The 23,053-nt window shown below is 36.8% G+C and overlaps 1 protein-coding gene across 5 annotated transcripts in view; it reads right to left on the minus strand.

The window, feature by feature from the left end:
* The window catches only part of KCNIP4 (potassium voltage-gated channel interacting protein 4), a 427,804-nt gene that overhangs the window by 134,735 nt on the left and 270,016 nt on the right, over positions 1-23,053 (minus strand). The window contains exon 1 of one of the 5 annotated variants that reach the window (XM_037390386.1): positions 11,744-11,816. The exons of the other annotated variants lie outside the window; for them this stretch is intronic. The gene's annotated coding sequence lies outside the window, so the exon portion shown is untranslated. Of the gene's footprint in view, positions 1-11,743; positions 11,817-23,053 lie in introns of those variants that run through there. 5 annotated transcript variants of the gene reach the window in all.

Below are 23,053 nucleotides of genomic sequence, written 5' to 3' on the forward strand. Positions count from 1 at the left end.
AAATGAGCTAACTGCATACACTTCACTCTTCTCAGATTTCCTTCATTTCTAGAGCTAAAATAACACTAAAAGACAGCTAATCGTGCTTCCCATTTCTACTTTATACAGTAGAAAATGGAGGCAAAAATGGAGAACTTATGTTCGGGTCTACAGGCAATGGTCCCAGAGGACATGACTACAGACTGAAATCTGTTACTAGCTAGTCTTATATAAAATTGAACTTCAGGTTTTCATGTTATCAGACTACTAGGGTTTTTTTCAAACAAATGTCCTGAACACATCATTTTTTTAAGCAGCAGTCAAAAATAATTAAATCATCATACTGAGAGTGAAGTTTATAAATATTAAAAATCAGATTGAATCCTACTCTTCAAGCATCACCGCTTTATTATATCACTGCTCAGAGAAACCAAGTTTAGAGCCGTAATAGCAGCTGGGTGGCATCACACTACAGCATGTGGGCTGCTGGAGCAGCAGTGAAGGTATTGAATACAATCTAGCTACAGATTTTATTCAATCTACAAATTGAATCATCACACTGTTTAAACTCCCTCCCGTAGCCTCAAGGAAGTAGCATGTGGCACCATTAAAGTGATGGCTGCCAATTTTTCCTGTGGTGCAACTCTTTCTTTTCATCATATTTAGATTAACTTTTTTCCAAATTAACAATATGACATGCACAAAGAAATAATTGAGCTGTTTGAGCCAGGGGTGGGGTGGGATGGGTGGGTTATTCTATTAATGATCACATTTGTACACAGGCAGACAAACACTAAAGATCAAAACCTAAAATTTATCTAAAATAATTCAGTATTATTGTATATCCTCTTCACTTTGGAAAGCCAGAGAAAAGAGAAGGGAATGACTAACATAGGGGAGTTACAAAATTAAATGGAAAATTTCAAAGTATTTGGCAAAGCATTTCTTCTAAGAAAAAAGTGATGTTCAAAAGAAAATGAAGAGATCATCGGAATGGGAGTCCTGGTTTCTCCATCAGGGAGGATTGCTCAGGGAGCTAAATACTTCCATTGTACCATTAAATCCCTCAGCATCAAAAGATTCAAAGCTAGTTACAAAAAGATTGATTTTAACTTTCACAGAAATGCAGCACTAAAAGTATGCATTGTTCATTATCACTGCACATTCAACAATCCTTTTAATGAATTGATGAAAATCCTTAAAACATTTTTCCTCTTCCTGCTCCTATTGGAAAATTGTCTTGGAGCTTCATCAATTTCCAGCATAAGGTGACTCACAGACAGTTTAACCTATTACTTGTGGCAACTTAATAATTTACCTTGGACACAATTTTTTCTGCCTCTTGAACATATCTCACTCTGCTTTCTCTTTTGCTGTGCTAAATGAGTCAGCTTCTTTCAGCTTCCTCCCGTAAGAAAGCTTCTCCACCTCCCTTGCTGTCCGTGTACATTACCACTCTGCCAATCTGAATTCATCTCTCAAACCTTAACCTGATGAGCACAGCATCATAAATCAAAACGAGCTGTCACAGGCTCTGATCCCTGTATGAAACAGGCCCATTACCTGACAGTCACAGCCCCAGATACCACAGGACAGGAGTTATGTCCATCAGTCACAAATCCAGCAGGGACACCGATCCTTCAGAGCCTTCCTCATCCCTCACCTTAGCCACCCGCTTTAAGAGTCACCATTGCAACACCTCAGCCTCTGTGGGGAGCGGGCACAAGGCTTGTATGGCCCTGAAGTGGAAGAGGAGCTGCACTGCCACGTACAAGCCGGCGTGCCAGGGCGCACATCGGGCGCCAGGGCCCCCCTGTCTTGGGATAGCAGGGAGATGGCAAGCGCTGCCATCCACACCACCGCCACGCTGCCTGCACCACCAGGCACCTCCCCCAACTTCACCTCAGTCTGAGTCCTAAGTGTGAAACCAACCAAAAGGAGTAAATATAATACATTTAATTAAAAGTGCCTAACGGTGCTTTTCAACTTCTGCAAAATAATCCATTCTCACAGAGATTGCGGTGCTACATTTTTGAAACTAGGGGGGACCTTCTCTCTCTTCTACCTTTCTTGCTGCAGCTGAAGGTATTTACCTCAGAGGGACAGACCTACATTCAAAGCCCTCCTCTGCTGAAGGCAAAGCAAGGATCTTTTTTAGAGCAACTGCCACACTGACATACAAATTAGTAGGATGTCTGGTTGGTGTTTGTCTTCCTTTCTCCACTTTAAAAAAATGATCAAAAATCCAAGGTATACCTAAGTCCCTTTTTCTCTGGCCTAATAAATTTTGAGGGAAGTGTGAGCATACATACATTGGCACCAAGTTGCTCTAAAATACCGTATGTTGCTCTGGATTGGATGTGAAACTGAATTCCTTTCTGGGCTGTGAACAACGTTAATTTCAAGAAGGAAAAAAAAAAAAGCCCAACAAATCAGAATCAGAACCACAAAACATTTTGGAGACTCTTAAAGAAAAGTAAAATTATTTCAAGATGCCTGACTGTCAGACACATAGATACAGTCTAGCAAATACAGGAGAAAGCTGCACAGAACTAAAATGTTTTTGCCTTTTCAATCCAATATTTCAATGTTTTTGAGCATGACTGTAATAGGCGGGATACATCTGCTCACCATCATCTGTAGCGTTTCCTGTTCATGGAAAGAACAGATGGAGCCTCAGTAATCCTCAACAGATCTTATTGAACTATGTTTTGGAATAACATCAAAACTGGAATACACAATATTTTATTGATGGAAAAAAACCCTCAGCTACCAAAAAAAAAAAAAAAGCCACAAAAGAAGCTAGCGTTAAAAGAACTTATTTTTCTGTAGCAATTTATCCCACTGAGTTCTGAAGTTTTATTGAAAAATCTTTTTTTATTATTATTTTAATGAACACAGATATTTGAAGTGGGATTTTTTTTAATGTTTCACGTTACAGCAGTAAAACGGCAGGGCAATCAACTAATCACATTTAGAGCGTATTACTTTTTTCAAAAACTGCTGGTTAACCAAAACAGAGAGTAATCACCTTTGGTATTTGTAGGGTTACACATTTCAGTTTCTGTCACTTACTAGTGACATCAGCAAATATTTTTTTTTAAGCAGCTCAGATGTAAGGTACAACACATTTGTCCCATTCAAAGAGCAGTTATAGGAATGAAATGCAATCCAGTCTGTCTGAACTCTTCTGTCTCCCTCCTTGTTCTTAGCACAAGAAGTTTGCATGTGACTGGACACATCCTCCCCTTTTTTTATTTTTTTCTCCCAGAAATCACCTATTCCCAGGAGTTTCACCTCCTGCATAAACCAGCAGTTTAGTAAGGCCTCTATATGGGTGCAACAGGTTGCCAACTTACCATCTGGCCCAATGCAAGTTCTGTGTTTTCCAGGCAAGAGAAACATACAGCCCACGTGTGGCATCCAGACACAGATCCTAGCCAAGGAGATCAGCATTCTGCTGATGCCTAACAGCAAACCTTCAAGCACAGCTTATTGATCATGTCTGATTACCTGATCCTAAGAGGCTTGACACAGCCAATAAAAGGCATGTGAAGAATGATGACAGCGTTTGGAGAAGAATATGTTTCCACAGAGAAAAAATTACAAATTATGGTCACAGATTTCAAACTAGCATTTATGTTAATCTTTAAAAATAATCTACGATATCACTTTCCTAGTCACAAATTCGGAGGTATGAACTTGTGGTAGATGAAGTATTTAAACTCTGCTTCTTTTCGAGTTTCCTGTTTTATGAACCTACACAGGACAAAGAGCACGTATTTTAAAAAGCATAATTAGAAGAACAGTTGCCATTTCTGGCCGTTGTTCTGTAACTATTCCTGTTGCAGCAGATCAAGTAGCAGATATAGCTTGCCTACAGAAAACAGCTTACTGAAGTAACAAGAGCCTTAAAAAAGTAAAAGCTAAGAAGCAGAGTCTCAAAAGGAGGTATCGCTAGACAGACAAATATGCAGAAGAAACCTTTTCTTTAAAGAACGGAACACATATTTCAAGATTCTGCAGTTGGAGGAGTTCACAATTAGGTTTTACATCTACAGTGTAAACTTTGACATCACTTCACATGAACACAGCAGTGCAGTCCTAGACTCTATTCCTTAGAGCTGAAAAATTTTCAAAATGTAAAGCCAGAGTGACTGTAAGAGCTGTCGATCTCTTTTTACTCTTAAAGCATCGGCAGAGCATATACCGACAGAACATCATCTCTTTGCCCAAGGTTCTCCCCCAGTCCTTTGCTTTATTCCCACTCCATAACCTAAAGATCTAAAGCGTGCAACATGTCTTACCCTATCAATCTATCCTAGACAACTTAGAATCTTTTCTCTAAAGTTGGGCAGTATTTGATATGCATCGCATCGCATGCACTTCAAGAAAACCTGTCCCTTCTGTTCACAAGCAATCACTGACTGCATAGGTACCATGAACCTCTACCCAAAGCACTTCCCAAGTCTTCCTCCACTCCTCTGTTTTACTCACGTTGAGTTAATGAGTTTGGCGAAAATAAGTTTAAGAGCAAGAAACTGTTATAAGCATAGGATCTGTTGGTTGAAACTCGGTTAATACTTCCCATTGTATCACACGGTAGTTAAAAAAGATTTTGTAATTTTCGGAGTTCCTTGCCTGTTTGAATGCATAGAAGCCTTTTTAGCACTAGCCTTGGGTTTCACTGAACTTTTTATTAATTCCTAAACATGATAATTCCTTGAAAAGCTTGAGTACTATCAGACTTTTGATTTTGAGTCTTAAAGCAACTTCAAAAATGGGAAGAAGCTTACAGAAAGAAAGGTGTTAGCTAATTTAAGAAAATATTAGGCTCTGAAGTTTAGATTAAATTTTTGTTTCAAAATGCGTACTGGTTAATTCATGATATGTTCTAGTTTGATTAATCTTAGTGGATTTGAACAAACACACCACCACCAAATCAGGTATGCATGCAATATTCAGAATTCTGACCATTTCTAGTATGTACAGTGAGATGAGCTTTTTTAGCTACAGTAGCAGTTAAAATGTAAGCTAAGAACTTAGCATTTGAAGTAAACAATACTTGCAAGAATTTACACAGACTTTCAGACTACTAGACTAATCTATGTAGCATCTAACTACAGTTAGCAACAGTAGCTGTAACAACTGTTCATAGAAGCATGTATAGAAATTTATTCAGAAAGCAAAAAGTATATGTTGGTTTGCCACTACATTATTATAGGACAACATAGTTTAACAATTATTACTCTCCAATGGTTTTTCAACAATCTTTGCGAAGCTAGCCAATCTAAGTCTAGTTATTAATTAAAAAATAACCATCCAGTTAAAAAGAAAAAACACACTAATCAAATCAGAATTAATGGGTTTGGAGACTTAATTGCCACTGCATTCTAAAACCAGTCTGGTATCTCAGAGTGATGAGTACCCTTCTTTGTCCTTCGCATATTTGGAATCAGAGTATCTATCATTGCTCCTCTGTATCATAGCTGTCCTGCTCTAGCAAGGTCTGAGAAAAGCTTAGGCTCTTTGCTTCTGCTTTTTAACTTTCTAGAAAAGCAAAAGCAGGCCTCAGTTCAATCTTATTAATGAGAGCTCCTTAGAAATGGGTAACCTGGAATATGTAAACACCCAGGACCTTTCCTTCCATTTTATGGCATGTTCACTAGACTAGAACCATGTCTTTGTTATCTTTCATTTTCTTGTCTAGTGAGTCTGGTAATAAGGCTGCACAACACCTACCGCTTTACTAGCAGCATTGAGTTTAAAATTTTCATCTGAGCTAGATCGTACAATTTTTAATTCTCCCAGATCAGGGGGAGAACTGCAGAGCTGCCTACACCTATGGGGTGCAGGAGACTTCATGGCATACACAGTACAACTGGGCAGTATATTATTTGTATGGATGTCTCTACAGTCTGAAACAATAATGCCAGATCTTAATTTGAACTGTCTCCTGTTTTCCAGCTGACACTCCAAAGCATCTAACAGGCATTATGGATATAAAAATGAGGTCCATAAACATTCCACATGTTAATTAAAAATAAATAAATATGTGCGTGTGCAATTTTATGTGTCACAATTATTTGACCCTGTATCTGGTCTCCTTGTCTAAGAAGGCATGTAGAGCCCACACAGAAAACATGTTTAGAGGTGTAGTTTTGCACAGACTAACCTGTATGTGCCCAGGTCTCTTGTTGGATTACAGTAACTACTGATCTTGTTATTCCTTTCCCCTGCAGTTTCAGTTCAGTTAGAAAATTGCCTAAATACCACATCACGTAGCTACAATTTCACAAAAAGAAATACCTAAAAGGAAAGTTATCATTAGCAAGCTCATTGAAATCTTTTGTAAAAAAGTATGAAATTAGAGATAAGAAGATTAAATACTTCAAGTGACTAAGCTGCAATAAGAAATTTAACTTGTTTCTGCCAACACCCATTGTGCTTCTTTAACATATTGTTATTTGTTTAAAAACTGTGACTGTTGGGTATATCAACAGTGCAATCTAGCATTTTTAGAGCTATTTCTAAGCGTATACAGAAATTTTGTGGTTAGCATACAAAAGCACACAATAATTACAGTTATTTCACTTAGAAAAAGATAGACTTCCCAGCTCCCCCAAATTCTACCATATAGCAGAGATTTGCAAACTATTGTGATTTGGAACTTCATTTCTATAAACTATTTGGAGTCCCACATATTTTTGCTTCTCCAGGTACAGCCAGCATTAAAGAGTTGGTGCTCAGAAGTGCTCAGCATTCAGATATCTGAACAATCAGACTTCTTTAAAATGGATTGAAGTTTAGAACAAGAGAAGACAAAGCACTTACTTTTTTTTTTTTGTTGCTGGCCTTCATTTACACGTGTGCACAATACCTTCTATTCCTCATTAATATAGTATCAGTTACAAGTCATGTGAGCCCAGGGAATATTCAGAGGACTTAAATAACAACAAAATAACTCCAGTTATTCAGAGAGCTCAGTATGAAATTAAAGACTGAATGTCTTAAAACAACTTAAAATACACAATTACAAAAATGAAATCACAATTCCCTCACTTTCAGTGCCATTTAGAAATAGAATATTGGCTTTGTCCAATAAGCATGCACTTGCAACCTTTTTTTTTTTTCCTTACGCTTAAAAGAGCTTTAGCAAAAAGATGAAGCCCCAAAGAAAATATTTTAACTTAAAATTATGTTCTGTGGGTCATCACCTTGATTTAAAAATAAATAATAATCCTCAAATGGTTAACATTTGGAAAACAATACCTACAGAAATGACAGTACAGGCTTTCAGCTTGGAAGAGCTGAATGAAGGCAGCAGCTGCAGAAGGTGTTTGATTCCCCCCTATTCCACCCACAAGTGCATGCTTTTTATTTTTTGTTGCTTTTGTTTCTAATCGTAGAAAAGAATAAGAATCCTGGATGGAAATACACTCCCCCTCCCAGTCTTTAAGTCATCTTTATTTTGCAACCAGGAAAATTGTATTTTTCCACTCTTTTTTTGTAACATCCCTCAAATGAAAAACGTCATTTTGGAGCCCTACTACTTTCCATTTCCCATCAGAATAATCATCCTCTTTCCAGCTGGCTGTAGCATTCATTGCAGTATCCAGACTTTTCTATTGACAGCTATAAATTTTAACTGGAAATATTTAGTTCCAAACAAAGTCTTATCAAATGGCTTTCGCATAAGTAGACTTGTTAGGCACACATCCATATAAGCAAATGGGAGTAAGCCGAATCATTCAGTGTTCCCCAAACTGAAACAGAAACTTTTTCATTAACAGAAGTTATGACAGCCCTCCCTGAATCTTAATGCATGAATATAAAATTTAATTTTAGTCATTTGCAATTGTTACAAAACTAAATTATCTCTTTACTGCTACAGAATGAATGAATCTTCATTGTTATAATCAGAAGTCATTAACCTAAACTAGGAAGGTGTGAAATTAATGTTGCAACAGCCTCAAATTTCAGTATGTTTGCTGAGGGATATTTAAAAAAACCCAAAAAACCAAAAAAACAAACCAGTGGCACATAGGTTAATTGCTTCAAGAGAGCTGAATAATATATTTTCTCCAGATTACTCAAACTATTTATTTATTGCTTTTAAACAAGGGTGTAATTTAATCCAGTTATTCAACTTTTGCCAGAAATTTCAGTTTAGCATAACATTTGCAATTTAATTAAATGGTAATAAAATCCATCACTCATATCACCTGCAGACCAGGACGTGGGTGGCTCAATTACTTCAGTGTTTACAGCTCACCGAGTTGTGAAGGGCAAATGGAACCTTTTTCACATTACTAAACAGCACTAATTTGAGAACTAGCACTGGAGGAAGATATGAATGTTTTGTTTCAGATTCCAAAAATGGAATAATAAACAGAGGGGCAGGATGAATATATCAGTGTTCCCTTATGATAAAGGGAAAGAAAAAAAGAACAACTCAACTCTGATTAATAATTAGGGTGTCTTTAAAAAATAAGAGAGTAGCATTTCAAGAAAAAGGAAACCTGATTTTTGTTGTGCTATTAATCAGTCCATGTCTGTACAGATTTAGTCTCATATTTCTTCTGATCTTTATATAGATTTGGAAGGCAACCTTTAGGTTATTAGCTAGAATTAGTAATTCCTTATTTTTTCCCTCCATGTTGACTATGGCTTTTTTTTCTTTTCTCTCTTTTTTTTTTTTTTTAAATAAGTCTTATAGTATACAATAACTCCTCAAGGCATGGTGAAGTTCACAGGGATCCTTGGCATTTTCCTCTAAGTTCTGAGCAGGTATGAGAAAAGTCTGTTGTCCCCCAAAATACCTTTAATGTCTGCTAAGCTAAGGAAAAAAGCAGGAAGGCTTCAGTGCAAGGTTCACACATTCCTGTGTAATCTTCCTTCTCTTGGATTGATGCTGCTATAGATACTACAGCTACTGATACCACATTCAATAACCATATTCAATTGCAGTCATTTTTGGAAAATATTTCATTCAGTCTGGTTTCATCATGCATATCCTTAGCATAATTTTTCTTTATTTACTATCTCTTTCAAAAGACATCTTCTTTTCTTAAATGGCTACTACTTCAGAAACTGAGTTTAAGCATTCCTGTTCTCCAGCTGCAAGGACTAGATGTTGGCCATTGGTGTGGCAAGCACAGGACAGCAGGACCCCACATGAAGGGTCTGAGACTGCTGCCAATCTCTGCTGTCCCGCTGCCCCTCTGATGGGGCACAAACATGGCTGAAGGAGACTGACAACACAATGTGACGCAGAAGAACATGACCATCATCCTTATTCTCAGTTGCTATTCAAAGGAGCCAACAGCATGAAGCATTTTAAACAAATATCCTTTAATGACTTAGATCTGCTTCCCCAGTACACAGGACTTCTATAACAGGCAAGCTTAGTCCTTGCCTAGGACCGTGGCTAGAGAAGATGAGGTCTCTGGGTTACTCAGAGGAGTCAGTGGGTTGCATGCAAGTAGGCACAGGAACTGTGGGACAGTTTTGAAAAGAATGATAGAAAATGCCATAGCATATTGCTAATTGTCAACACAGGGCAGGGAAGCAGTTTCAGAGGAAGTTTAGAATAAAGGAATCATAAATCAGAAAGACAAGAATATTGTAGGTATTTATGGACATTCTCCCAACGTGTTAGGACAATACAAAGGGAAAATACCGATACGGTCACGTGGGGAAACAAAAACAAAAAACCAAACGTAGAGAAGTAAAATTAGTGAGCAAAAAAGCCACTTCTCTCTTTTCAAAAGGAAGAAAAAGCTTACATACACTTTTCATATAAGTGTAAGTAAGGTATTATTTGTCTGATTTGCATCAAGCCTGGGATCCAAGATCTGTCCAAAGTCAAAGTGGCTTTGTCTCCGGTTCTTTGTACCGATGACCAGGGTACTTTTGTTCATGGTCGAAGAGCAGCTGTTGGCAAGACTCCAAAAGAGATCAAGCTTTTATCTACAGCTACAAGAAGAATCCTTAAACATTACCTAATTTGTATACACTTTGGTATCTACCTATAACTTAAGTTACCTTCTGTTGTTCACTCATTATCCATGAATTCTGCACTTACTTGAAACAGTGCTGTCTATTGCATAGTTAATGCTATTATCTACCAGGCTATCATCTCTGCTGCTATCTACACTCAATTTTGTAACCCATCTTGTCATATAAGCTACTTTTTTCCCTGTGGTATTTTTCTCCTTGCTGTACTTTCTCCATCTATATATTTCCTACTTGAACAAGTTCATCGACCCCTTTTCTGATAAAGGTCCATTCTCAAGACCCATGTCTACTGTAGTATTTATTGGATTATACCACAAAGAAATCCTAGGAAATAAAGGTGTTATTTTTGTCATTCTTAATATGATAAGAGGTTAAAAATTCAAGATAGTGATATAGAAGTGATGAACAGTAATTGTAATTAACCAACAAACATCACTTTGCAATATCTACTGCTCCTCCAGCTGATCTGGGTGCTATAAGTACTCTTCAGACTGATGGCAAAGCAACTAGTTAGCTTTTCAGTATATGATGACTCACAGAAGGTACAAGTAGAAACATTTCCCTGAGAAAGAAAACAGAACTGTGAACTTCAGCCAGATCACTGAAAGAAGAGACAAAGGAAATGACCACTTGGAAATTTACAGGAAAGCATAGGGGAATAAAATACTTCATGTATGATCACAGCTAAAAACACACACACTGGACAGAGAAAGAGTACTTTAATTAACAGGAATTGTATTGATTTTATGTTTGTATTTTCACCTAGTCTGGTTAATCATAAGCACCTTGGGTGTGTTTTTATTCTTTTCCTTTTCTATTCATTTTCTATTCATTCCCTTTCCCCTTGTTTTGTGCACAAACAAAATATGATGTGGCTACACACTTTTAATTTTGTGGATCAAGAAAAAATAATATGTATTTTCTTTACAGGTTTTCATATGGTTTGTCAAAACTGGAAAGCATGAACTAGCAGAATCAGATCTATTTTCAGTAGAGACTATCATTTTACATGGAGAAAAGTAGTATCAGAAAAAATATTTAATTATTAAAAGTTGAAGTATAGTGTCCCATACACCCCCTTTCTTTTTTTTCACTGCATTTTTCAGCTTCCAGATTAAACTGTATTTGGAGGCACCATACTGTCATGCTGCACAAGCTTTGTCACCATACATACAGTCTATAACATCCCATAATACAGATGTTCATCTTAGCATAGTGCATGAGAACAGATGACAAAGAATGGATGACAATGGAGAAAGCCAAATGCATTGCAGGGTGATGCTTCCCCCTCAGGAGCAAGTTCCAATAAGTAAACACATCAATCTGTAACTGCAACATTAAGAACAATGGATTGTGATAAACAAGTTGAATTTTTTCCTTGTGTCATCAATATAAACCATAATTCAGACAGCTTTTGAATAAATACTTGTAAAATAAAATACTTTAAGGGCTTATTCTGATTGCATCATTCCAAAAAGCTTAGAAGATCATCAATATAGCATGAGCTTGACAGTGATTTGTAAGACGCTTAAAAATATTTTTTCATTAGTTAATCAAGCTTATCACCAGGGAGAAAATATTAAAATTTGATAGAAACTACAGTATGGGAAAGTTAAGGCAGAGTAGAAAGTATTATGGTTACATATTCAAACATTTTCAGAAAAAATAGGTTTTCACCTACAAAAAAAAAAAAAAAAAAGATTCTGTAAGTTCAACAAAATTAAGACAAGGAGGAATCTTTTACCTTGAGGCGCCCTTACTGTAGTAGAGTCAATAAGCCTGAAGATAAAGCATGCAAGACTCACAAGGGAAATTTTATGGACTGTGCTGTGTAGAGGTAGGAAGACATAATCTCTGAATAAGGTCAGACCAGGATATTTCTGTGACGTAAAAAATTATGCCCATCTAATCTCTTGAATACTTCAAGTAAATCAATAAAACAGTGGCACAGAGACAGAAAAGAGGCAATTGAACTAAAATCACAGCCTTAGGGAGTCTTTAATATAAGGATCAACTATTTAACTAATTGAGAATTAGCTATCGATTCCAAGACTGTTACAGGGAACACTACAAAATTTATGACTGTGAGTATACCTAATGTTACTATATCCTTAACATCAGTTAAGTTAAAATGTCCTATTTAGAAGCGGAAAGAGGATGAAGTGAGATTTTGGATTTCTTTTTTCCTTGTTAAAATCTCCAGGCATGAAGCCTTTGTGGTAGGTTAGAATTTTCTTGAATTTATTGTTTTAGATTTTTGAAGCTACTGACCTATTTTGCCATCAGTAACAATAAATCAGGTTTGTCTTAATAGATTTCCTGAAAACTAATGAGTGAGCAAATATCAGCATTCAAAAAAAATACTATGGAAGTTATTATAAATTAATCAAAATTGAATAATAAAGGTCACAATGGCAGAATTAGTTGATAAATTCATGTATTATTTTTACATCCCAAATTAACACAACATTATAAATTAATAGTGGTCGACAGAAGAATGAATTATGTAACACTAATCCAGAAACAGAAAATGGAAGTATTGTTTTCTTTTAATCTACAACCCAAGGTGGTATTCTAGCCAGAACAGTAATCCTAACCTAAGTGGTAAAGGTCCCAAATAGCCTTTCTGGTTCTTTTGCTCAAGACCGCTTTCCCAGAGCACACAGTGAAATCAATTTAGCTGGTCTTAAAGCACCAAAAATAGCTGTTCCACCTCAGTATGTCAGCACTGCCTCTTCAGATTTCTGGTCAAGAGTGTTCTCTTCTTGCTTCCCCTTGTACACTGCAACACTAAGCACGTGCAAGAACCTCACCTGGGGTGAAAAAAACCTAATCTTGCAGTCTAGTATGTCAGATTCCAGTAACTTTTCTGTAACCTTGATGGCAATTAATGACTTTCAGATGTCAGTTCTGAGGTTTCCGAGAGGTATTCAAGGTGCAACAAAAATTGTGTGCCTATGTTTCCATTGATGGTCGTAACATGCGATAGAAAGCTTAGAAGTAACTAGATTAATAGGATATAGAAAACTTAGAATAATTAAAATTCTCATTGTGTGCACAAAAAGGAGTTTTACAGTGTGACTTTGCAAATGAGGTGAGGAGCTCACAGTATGACTTTGCAAATTAGGCCCAGTCCTGAGGCCCTTCGTACTGATAAGGTGGACCTGGGATGCCCTGTGTGCCAATAAGACGACACTGGTATGCGAACATCTGTGCCTTGAGATAGGAAAACTGGATCTGTCCTGTTTTGTGGTTTGGAAGAAACTCAAGACACGACTGAGCCTTCACAAAGAGTGAAGGTGAAAAGTTCAGAGCGAGGGAGACTACTAAACCTTCATCCTTAATGGCCCCCGTGACTACTGCCAGGAGATAGTGCGCAAGTGCAAATGGGAGGAAACTTACGGTAATGACTTCTTGGTAGAATAATTATCCTAACCAACCTATTCTCGGGCATCTGTTGAATATGTATGAATGTATACTTTAAGCCACACATGCACAAAGAAGTCGGGGCAGCAGGTGCTTTTGGAATTATCCACCCTGATGCCCGCCAGTGAGTGAAATACCTGCTTTATAACCTATCCTGAGTTATAGTTTAATTCTGCACGTCACATGGAAGACAGGCTCCCATTAAGAAAAAAAAAACCACAAACAAAACAAAACACCGAAACCCTAAACTAACTAGGTGATACCCTTGATGGACCCCTTCCCTGACACACACAAGTTACACGAGTATCAAGTAACCTCAAGGGTCAACCAGGTAGCGACACTATCTATTTCTTCTCAGCAGCTTCCTGAACATTACAATAAATGCATGCAGTGGCAATTGAGAGCTGTCTTGGTTTTGCAAAGAATTAAAAAAAATAAAAATCTAGGGAAATAGCTACAGGACATCATCTGCATTTAAATTTGTCGCAACATGAGTTATCCTGGGTAAGGATCCTATTTTCACTCTGGTCTTAACTTCTACCATCCATTGCTGGTAATAGTATTTCAATATGCACGCTGTGTTGTAAAATGCTACTTCCTTTGGTTCATATTCTCAGCTTTTGCAGTAAGGATTCCTTGGTCTCATGAACATTAGTGGCAGTAGTAGGCATCTCAAAGGTTTACAGGGACTATTGAGGGGGGCTGAGGTAAGAAGAGGAAGGAGGGAGGTGGGCATGATTTCTGGTCCAGAGAGCTTAGAATTTAGACGTTATACTTCACCTACCCAAACAGTTGCACTCATGTAGCTGTATGATGTACAGCACAGACAAAGCCCTGCTAATCCAGCCACAGCTGCCCCGCTGTTCTGCTAGAGCAGGCAGTCATAGCCACAGTTCACTTCCCAAGTGAAACAGCACAAAAACATTTTTGTCAGTATAACAGATTCCATGGTTATAACTTTTGGCAGCACAGCTGTGCAGGTTAAACCCACCTACCTCTATAACTTTGCCTCACATAACCCTGTAAAATTCAGTCATAGTGAGAAATGTAAAAATTTGTAGAAAACAAAAGGAAAAAGTGAAAGGATTATAAAAGCAGAACAATACACTAGAGGTCACATCAGTCCTGCTAGCCAGTCACTCACACCTTACGTAGTCATGACATAAAAGATTAGCCTTCCTTCCTAAAGGGTAGCTCTGAAGGTGTTTTGCAGAGTATCTTCAAAGCAGGAGTTAGAATATTAAGTAACATAAGTAATACGTAGGAAATCAACTCCTAGACTCTTACTTCATTTTCCAAGAAAAGTTGCAGTATATATAGGGGTTTTTTAGCTATTGTGTACTTGCAGTCTGTAAAGCTTCTGACTTCATAAGAAAACAAAAACTGTTCTAGACATTTTCTCAGAACATGAAATGGATTTAATTCTTTCTAATTAAAAAAATATCTAAGTTATGGAAAACATTTGGAGGCACATAAGGCACATTTGAAACTGTTAGCTTTTCCTTAAAACCTTTTTTTTTTTTTTTATAAATAAAAAACTGTCAGGACAAAGACTTCTAAGCACAGTTTTAAAGGAGTAATGTCTTTGGCAGTGTGCAACCCCCTAGAGAGCAAGCTTAGTTTTTGGTGTTAACAGGTTGTTCATGCATCCTTCAAAGGAGTAATACATGCTTAAAGCTTAGATTTCATTATGGTGATAACAGTACTTGTCAGAGACAAGAACCATTTACAGTAGTGGTTTCAACAGAAATTGACAGTGGACTTACATTCCTGGTGTTTGTAGAAGGTTTTGTTAAAAAAAAAAAAAGAAAACTTTGGGAAGATTTTGTTAAAAAGTATATATTAACACAAGTTTGAATAGTAGTGCTTCTAGATATTTTCCAAATGAACATTCTTCCCACTGGAAAACAGGTTGTACTGGAAACTTAGGATTCACTGGCAGCAATATTTAGTTTTTATATTTTTAAAAATATAAAAACACAGTAAAAAATGAAAAAACATGGAAAACCACAGTGCCAACAAGTTTCATATAGAGCTTTTTCCAAGTAAAACATGACCAATTTATTTTAAAATGTTTCTATGTACATTCCAGGTAAAAACCACCCATATTTTCAAGTACGCATATGAGTGGTGAAGCTTGTGAAATTTGTTATGAAGCTTTGTGGGCTAAACTGGTAAAAAGTTCAAAACAAACAGAAATATGTTATTCTTCAAACATTAGTTAATTATGTTGTGGAACTCCCTGCCAAGAGACAGCTGTAGAGATTAAAAATTTACAAGAAAAAAAACAGAAGAAAAAGCAGACCTCCACACATAAATGCAGTGAGGCGGTATCTTCTAACTTTAGAAGTCCCGAAGACACACATCCTTTGGGCCTGGAATACTGGGAAAGTGCTGGTAACATGATTTTTATGTTCTTCTACACCTTCCTTAAACATTGTCAAGGCCACTCACAAAGACTGGATTCAAAGTGAGAGGAGTCTTTGACATTAACCCCTATAATACCCCCCATATTCCTAAATCAAAGCCAAGATAAAATCAGGAATGAAAAACATATTTAACCAGTCATTTCTACTAAGTACATGGTCAAAATAGGGTGGTAAATGTTAAAAACTCTGAGGGAAAACTAGTGAAATTTCTTTTAGTAACATTGTAATGTATTGCGTCAAGAAGTGAGCATAACATTAAGAGATTGGAAAACATTGGAAATTTCAGAATTATTGCCAAAAATTTGATCTATTCATCCTTCTGCTGAATACAGTAATAATGCACATCAAAAGAATTCTTTCAAACTTGTTAAAAGGCAGCTTGTTAAAAGGCAGCCCGGGAAGAAATAACCTGCATAATCTAGGTAAATACTGAACTGCTAACAGACAATTTAGAGAGGTTGTATTTTTTAGGTTATTTGCTAGAAGTTATTTTCTTTGAAATTTTCTCTCTCTACAAATTTATTACCTGTGCTAAATCTACGGAAATGAGGTAGCATCTCATTTATTGCTGTGGGAACTCTTGCCAATAGATGTACTTTTATAACACCACATTACGTATTACATAATAGGAGCTGACAACGATTTTACCTATACTACCCTTAAATAAAAAATAAGAAAGCAGTAAGAAATATGTTTCTTTTGATATCCCAATAATAAATAGCTTTTTTTTTTGTTCATGTTACTAGTACAAAATAATTTTAAAAGTAATTTCAGAGATACTTGCAAGTCTAATTTCAAGAAACAGGATACATTTCAGTTAACTAAGAAAACTAGTGTCCATTTGTATTATCTGTCTTTTCCACTTGCAGTTAGACTGAGATTGTAAATATTACCTAACATTCCCTGAATTTGGTCAGAAACACAAGGAAGTTCTTTGTGCTTTCCATCATTTTTATGCAAATTTTTAGATTATTTATTTTCTAGCTCCACATTTCTTACAGAGTACAACAGTGGAAAAACAGCCAGCTTCCGCTTGGTTTATGACTTCATCTTTCCAATCTGATTTTCTCTGTTAGTACCATCTTTTGAAAAAGTATTCTGAAGGGTTAAGCAACACTCAAAATACAAAAGCTTCTTTCCTTTTACTCAGGAATAGATGTGCCAAGTCAAAAGTAAGATAGAATGAAAATACACTAGCAAGCTACAGGACAGTATTAAACCTGTTTAGCTTAGTTGTCATGACAAATTTTACATCTACATTCAAGACACCAATTAGTCTCTACATTGCAAAAGAGCTGATTAAGTGGTTCACTGCTACAAAAAGGGTAATGCCAATCTTCCCCCTCTTCTCACTGTGTGACCCTGCCTGCTCTCTGTTATTAGCTCTAGCACTTGCCTGATTGCACAGTAAACTTATTTAACCATCAACATGAAGCGGGGGTAGGGAAGGGGAACACATCACTTCCTATGCTGAGGTAGTTTTATGCAGGTTACTGAACTGAATTGGTTTAGTACATGAGCAGATACAGAATAAAACTACCACAGAACAAGTCACGGGATTATAAAACCAGGAACAGAGGGGAAAGGAAGGACTGGTGAATGGTGAGCTGGCAGATTGGACCCTTATCCATAGGGCCTGGATATCTCAGCTCCTTGCAGAACAAACACACAGCAATTACTGTGATGTTTAAGTCACTCTATGTGTTTTATATAATGTGGCATAACATAGGTAACAGATTCTCATCTTTGCTAAAATAAGTTGATTAAAAAAAAAATCTTACATTTTTGACTATATGTTTAAGAAGACTCCACTGAAAGAGTCTAGAGGACATATCCTGGAGATGTTGGAGCAGTACTAGTACAGAGGGCAAGTTCTGCAGAGTTGCTTGAGTTCAGACCAGGGAGTTATATCAGCACATGACTGACACAGAGGGGAGTTTGGACATCTACAGTGAAACGAGTCAGTACAGTCACTGAGAATACCTAAAGAATCCCCTGAAAACAAGTACAATAAAACCTAAAAAGCAGAGTATGCTACGATACGTTGAACCATAGACTTACATGAATTGCTTGTAAATGAGTGTAAGAATGACTACCAAAATAAATGAGAATAAAACCTAACCATTACCTTATTAACCTGGTGGATTTATTGCTATTATTTGGGATTATTTTTTCCTCAGAATATTTTTGGTATTGGCAATGTAATATTGAATCTTTAGTTTTTTAACCTGCTTTTATTTTCACTCTTACGCATGTATACACAAAATTGAATGTTTAATAGTGTCTCAGAAAGTTCCACAGTTTTGGAAACATATTTTTAATAGAATTTTTTCTGCCCATATTTATATTAAAGAATAGAAAAATTCTTTAAGAAATTATGACTTCCCAATCTTTAGTGTTTCACCTGAAGATCTTCTATAGGACAGTTTTATACTTAACACTTTACATGCATATTGTCAATAAAAATCCTGCACAAACAGATCACATGTTTAAGGAAAAAAGACTGGGAAATAAGTGGCTGAGCAGCAGTACTGCAGAGAAGGTCCTAATAACTAGATTGAACTGTGCATCGTACAAACTGCCCCTGCTCTGTTGACTGTGACAAGCTGCACGAGGATCCTCCATTGGATTACTCTGACAAGTTCTAGTCAAATAAAGACACACATAAAATTAGACCAAGCTGACGAGGAAATTAATAAGCTTAGAAACTGTGATATGTGAGGAAGGGTTGAGCTTAGGGAGAGAAAAAGGTGAAGATACATGGGAACAGTACTCAAGTGCTTGAAATGATATCACAAAAAGAATGAACTACTACAAGGTTTGTCACAGCACTCTCCAAACTAGCCAGGTACAACAAGGTCTTTTTACCATCTCATACCAACATATTCTTCATGCCAGTCCCTCTGCTGCCTTCTCCTCATCTCTCCTCACCCAGGATGCATGTTCTCTCTGCTTCTTCCTTCTCTCTCTTCCTCGGCTGCTCCCTCTTCATTAGCTCAACCACTTAACAGAACCAGCCACAGCTGCACCTTATCTACATCGGCCAACCCACCGCCCCTGAAGCCAACCCACAGCTGTATGTTATCAATGTTAATTAACCCAGCTTCAATCCTCTACAAAGGTTCCCATGTCGAAAGCAGTATGTGAAGTACACAGTTTACCTTTTAATAAAAGAGACTTGAGTTAGGTACTGGAACCCACCCACAGTGTAAACTATTAATCTAGCATAAGGAAAACACATGAAGCATGAAAAATGGTGAACTGTGAGCACAGAAGATTCTGAAAAAGATATTATTCTTGATACTCATCTGTGTAAGTACTGCCTGCCAGCCTTGCAACTAAACAAGAGTCCTACAGGCCTTTCTTGACACTGACTCCAGTGACACACTTTTGATGTTCTGAGGTCAATATATGGTTATACCTGAGAGTTAGGGCAAAACAGTTTGAAGAAATGGGGAAGGTGAATCCCAGAATCCCAGCTTTTTCATACAGAAGAATGTACATTGCAACAGAAGAATATAAAGGATATATTGTTCTCTACATTTAAAGAAATTGCATTCCTAGCTTATAGTAAAAAGGAAAGTCTAACTTCTTCTAGTCTCACATAGGAATCTAAGCTTCATCTGTAATATATTGTAGAGAGATACATTGTGATATATTACATTTTCCAATATATAATATATCTTTGCTATCTTCAACAGAGAATCGATGAGCCATAGCCATTTTTATTTATTCTTTATCATGCTGCTCTTCACAGGAACTGCTGTTCTCCTCTTTACAATTTCATTGGAAAAGTAGATGTCAAGTAAGATTTAATTAATGAAAAATAAACCAAACCACAAAACTGAAACTTTGCATATATTTCTTCTTCTTAATAAATAATAATAACAACAACAATAACTCTGTGTAACTCTGTGTGTATATATTTTTTCTATGGTTGTGCTGTGAGCAAGTTTCAGCTATGAACTTTAACCTAAAATGGAGTAACATTTTTAATGAGAGATGATAAACGGCAGCCTGTTTTCTCCAGAGATATACATACTTCTCACCCTGGGAGAGAATAGTGACTCACAAAATAAGTCAGTTCTTCCATCATAGCCACAGGCTTTGCACTTGAGAATGATGGATGTATGCAACAGAAGTCATTAGGCTAAATATTGAACAAAAAAGAAACAGTGGAGATAACAGACTCTCACATCTAATGAAAGTTTGCATCTTGTTATAAGTTTTGCTTTATTTCTATAGAACTCAATAAAAACCTTGTAGGAGTCCATTAGTTACAGCCCAAGCCAGTCTTTAATTCTTTATTAAAAGGTAAAATAAGGAGTCTTAAGCCCTCTGCAACTGTAACAACCACCTGTTTCTACTCTTTTTTTTCCTCTTTTGTTTCCAAACTCTTTAAAAGTTTAGAACACTATATTGCATCCGTAGACATCAATTTTTAATGAATGATGGATAGGTGTGTACTTGCTCAAAAAAAAGTCACATCTAAAGAGCAAGATTATTCTTAGCTTTCTGTGGCCATCCAAGAAGATTAAGTGGATTTATTCAGAAGAAAGGCACAGCTGTAGCTCCAATACCACCTGAGCCAGAGGAAGACAGGGAGCCCAAAAGAAAGTGCACCGTTGCCCTCATATAAGAATGTAGCAGCAGGAATGTGCCATTCCAGCTTCTGACATAACATCCATATTTTTTCTAAGTCTTGGGTAGCAGATCTGCTGTCTGATTTTTCTCAAGGGCACTACATAGCTCCAAAACTAACACTAAGTGTTGATGTTGCACAATATTTACTTCCCTGAGCAATAAGGAATTTTTATTTGCTTTCCGAGTGATTAATTGTGAAGCACAGTGAGAGAAGAGATTGCACACCTGAGCCCAGGATTACAGAACCACAACACCCTTCACTGATGTACACAATGAAAATTTTGAACTTCTGATATTTTATTAGTATTTAAATAGTTTTATATTTTTCTAAGGTGGTCCAATATCTTAGTAAATAGTTCTGGGAAAACAACCACAACAAAAATACCCACAAGAATATGAAATAGCACAGTTAAATTACTAAGAACAATGGCAAATAAACTATAATCAATTTGATTCCATTTGAGGTTGCATGTGAGACTATTGATGATCCTTTCAGGGATAAGACTAATTGTTTGGGGTGCAACATATTATTCCTTGTGTATCTGGAATGTCAGATTTCTTCAAAAAAGAAGCAGGTCTAATCTTAAATAAATTTTTCTAGCCAAAAAGGAAAATAAACACTTTTTAGGCTTTTATTACAGGAAAGAAGAGGTCAAATTGCTCAAAATAGACAATGAACTATAGTACAAATTGATACCTGAGCCTGAGTTGTCAGGTCCTATATGATTTAGCACATTCCATAATACGCTACCATTCTTGTTTCTTTTTGCTATGAATGTGCCATAACTCCAGAGGCTTTCAGACAGGTAGATGTGCCTTGCCACTAGGCAAAACCTTTTATGGGATTCTAAAACTCTGCATGAAATAAATACCACTGCATATGATGTGTTAGCAACATCCCTGACATTCTCATCACAAATAGTCTAAGAAAAAAAAATAAAAATTCTGAGGTCTTGTCTTTGTTCTTCACAAACCACACTTTTTCACTAGCAAAAACTTTTTCATGTATAATTAAACAGTCAAAATCAGGAATTCTGAGGCTGCTGATTTCTATCAGGTCTCCATCTCAGAACCACTCTTTGGTACACTCTTGACAGTCAACCTTGTGTATCTTACTGAGAAGAACAGGGCGAAAAAAAAGACTTACTTCCTTTTAGCCCTTTCATCTGGTATCACTTCTAGCAAAACAAGTTTTAATTCTTTAGTAGACAGAAAGTATAAGATCTCTAAGAATCTGTCCATTGTGTAAATCCAGTTTTGTATACAGGACTGAAACCATTTTAACAGAAATTATGTCAGTGCCAGCACATGAGAAATTCCTAAAATCCAGTATATAATGACTTCTCCCAGCTGACCAGTCACATCACACGTAACGCTTATGGAACTGGTAATATGACAAAATGTATTGAAATCACTTCTGAAACATCTTTACTTAATCTACACTTTAGATGGCAATTACAATATAACAAGAGGATACACACCTCCAGATAACATCTCATCTGAAAATTGCAACTTAAAAAGACATAATCTGTTTATAGCTTAAGTATAAATTTATGTACTAAGCAAAGCAATATAGCCAACTTAAACAGATATTAAAATGTCTGCAGAGGGCTCGCTTTAATTAAATCCTTTTAAAGCAGATTTCAATTTAATTAAAGTCAGCCTGAGCATGTAAACAAATTTTCTGACACTAATACATTGAAACAGCACACCTAAGTTTGTACAGGCCATTACAGAGACTGAAGCTTTCACCACCAGAACTAGTAAACAATAGAGTAACTTCCCTGAAAGCGTCAAGTAAAAAATAGAAATTCTTGGAGTATTTCTACTTCACACATACACTGCAGCACCATAAATTACTCCTCCTCCCTCCTGCAGCTCCATCATCAATACACTACACACAGCTCAGTTACTAGCTTTGCTTCCTTTTCACCAGTTTCTCTTCCACAACAGCACACCTTATTTTCCTAGATTAAACTTCTGATAATATTTCTTTAAAAGCCTGAGCCCTGAAACACTATCTTTCTCTTGTATTCAGCATCTGCTGCACTTTGAGACCAGGGCAAGGGTTTTTTTGAACCTTTCTGAGGTAAATTCAGTTGCCTTTGTATCCACCAAGAGAACTCCTACAAAACCAGAGAAACACATTAAACATTTAGATAGGTCCGCTAAGCTGAGTTATGTTTACCTGAACAGTCCAACACAAAGCACTGAAGACAAAAATACTTCCAATTCTGCCTTTCCTCGGGGCTCAATGCACTAGAGGGATCCCATACTGACCTACAGCTGCAGCCTAAAATAGCTGAACCAGATGCAGTTGTTACCTTCTGAGAGAGAAGTTTCCAGAGTTTACTTCTTTTCTTTTCTCTGGGAGATTTAGTCCATCCCCCTAATACATATTAGCTAAGCAAGTAGATATGAGAGATGCAGAATCTCACCTTTTCCTCTGCCAGTGAAAATTCCAGCCTATTTCACTTGTTTTCCCAATAACTGCCTACCAGCCATGCCACCCAGCTGGCCTCAGGGCCGGCCACCTCATCAGCTACAGACTGACA

Source organism: Falco rusticolus, chromosome 1 (assembly GCF_015220075.1).
Source record: "Falco rusticolus isolate bFalRus1 chromosome 1, bFalRus1.pri, whole genome shotgun sequence".
NCBI lineage: Eukaryota > Metazoa > Chordata > Aves > Falconiformes > Falconidae > Falco > Falco rusticolus.